The 2,233-nt window shown below is 32.2% G+C and overlaps 1 non-coding gene across 1 annotated transcript; it reads right to left on the bottom strand.

The window, feature by feature from the left end:
* Positions 1-325: 325 nt before the first annotated feature.
* Positions 326-404, bottom strand: TRNAR-ACG. Its single transcript has one exon. It is a non-coding gene; the product is annotated as a tRNA-Arg (tRNA).
* Positions 405-2,233: the final 1,829 nt, after the last annotated feature.

Below are 2,233 nucleotides of genomic sequence, written 5' to 3'. Positions count from 1 at the left end.
TTATAGCAAAACTTAGATCAGAAGGTAAAATTGTATTAGTTGTAGCTTCGTTTGGAATTTCTACTTTGTTACTTGCTCTGCTATTCTGCCCAAGCCTGGCTGAGGAAGAGTTAGGGGGCGTAAAACAAAAAAAGATTCGGTCCGGGCATACTATATGGAAAGAATCTACCATTAACGATAAATAAAAAAGAAAAAAAAAAGAAAAAGCGAGGACATTCTATTTCGACAAAAGATCCACACCCAAGTTCCATAGCTTTGGGTCCGCTATCCCAATCATGATTTTCCTACCTCCAGAAGGAAAGGTCCTTCCCTTTTTGGCCGGTTGTGGGCGAGGAGGGATTCGAACCCCCGACACCGTGGTTCGTAGCCACGTGCTCTAATCCTCTGAGCTACAGGCCCCACCCCGTCTCCACTGGATCTGTTCCCGGGAGTACCCTAAAAAAGGAACCTTTCCTCTCCCCAGCCATTTCGGGTTAAGAAGATGCGAAAGCGCCTCTCGTAGAATGGCTCATTCTAGATTTAAAATACCGATAAATATAAATGAATTTTCTACATGTGAAATTAAGAAATGAACTCAATTAGAAAAATTAATAGAACATACAAGTTTAATTATTTGGGATGAGGCTCATATGAGTCATAAATACAGTTTTGAAGCATCAGATAGATCTTTAAAAGATATTTTGTATAAAGCAGAAAATGAAAAAGTTGATAACCTTTTTGGTGGAAAAAATATATTATTAGGTGGTGATTTTAGATAGATTCTACCAGTTATTGTTCGAGGCACTAAAACGGATATTACAAATGCATCGATAACAAAGTCTTATTTATGGGAGTTTTTTAAAATATATAAATTACTATTAATGTACGGCTACTTCTATATCTAAAGATAACAATAATAAAAATGAACTTAATAATTTTGCAAACTGGATTTTATCAATTGGAGATAATGCAACGCCTGCAGAAAAAATTAACAAAGATGACGTTGAAAGTAATTGGATAAGAATTTCTCAAACTTTATTAATAATATATTACATAAATCCAATAAAACAAATTATCAAAGGAACATATCTAGATTTACTAAATAATTATGCTAATCATGCATATATTAAAGATAGATCCATAATAATACCAACTAATGAAATTGTTAATACTATTAAAGGATAATTGCAAATTTGGTGTCGGGACTTTCTAATTTTTTCTATTTTGGTATGTAGATAAATTTTTTGTTTAATCAGGTGTTTGAACAGAAAAAAAAAAATATTAATGTGGTGTTTTTAGATCTTTTGTGGTTGCCTGAATGCTGACCGAACTATGTGGGCAACGATTTGTCAATGAAAAATTTGCCACGTCATATTTGCATAGTAATAAAAGAAGAAAAAGATAAAAGTAACCTTAAACTTGAATAAACCCGTTAAAATTGGGAATTAGGGATTATTAAAAACTTTTTAATTATTGAAAACTTAACCTAACTTTATCCTTCTATTCCTTCTTCCCATAATGGAAGCTATTGAAATTAAAATTAGGGAATTAGGGATTACAATACGATTTAATCGATTTGAAGCAAAATAACAGTCTTTAGTTGTTTCACTTTGACGATTTGCATTACAGATTGAAGTAGTTTGGTACACCTTGCCTTCATGTGAAAAGGTACTCAAACTTTTACTCTCTTTTTACTATTAACTATGTCTTTAGTTATTTCTTTATTATTAAAATATGATCTTATTAAACTTAATCGCATTTTTTATTTAAGTTTAGCAAATGGGTGCTTGGGTACTGTGTTGTAGTTGTCATATTGACTTTCTTTTGTTTCCATGGTTGCAAAATGAGTATTCACGTGATTAATATATTTTATGGTGAAATCTTTGTTAGAGAGCCTAGTGGTCCTCAAACTATATTTTATGCTCGGGGTTATAGTACATAGTGGGGATAACAGATATAGGAGTTATTAGTATACCTTATTTGGAACAGCAAATACAACCACAATTAGGTAATAGAAAGCTGACAAAAATACACTTTAGTGTATTGAATCAACCTTTATCACTTGGCTTGAGACTTTTGCATGAGGGATCCATTTCAACCTTTCATGAGCTGGTAGAAAACCATTGTAGGGTTGATGTGTTTGTGGAGCACAAGATTGAATGGAGTAAAATAGTAAATTCAGCAGATTCTAAAGCTTAAATGGTACTAGGAAGGAAAATAGTTAAATATTTTATATTACACGAGATGATTTTGA

Source organism: Ricinus communis, chromosome 7 (genome assembly GCF_019578655.1).
Source record: "Ricinus communis isolate WT05 ecotype wild-type chromosome 7, ASM1957865v1, whole genome shotgun sequence".
In the NCBI taxonomy this organism is placed as follows: domain Eukaryota; kingdom Viridiplantae; phylum Streptophyta; class Magnoliopsida; order Malpighiales; family Euphorbiaceae; genus Ricinus; species Ricinus communis.
Note: the sequence above shows the minus strand (reverse complement) of the source record. Positions and strands in the feature narration are given on the sequence as shown.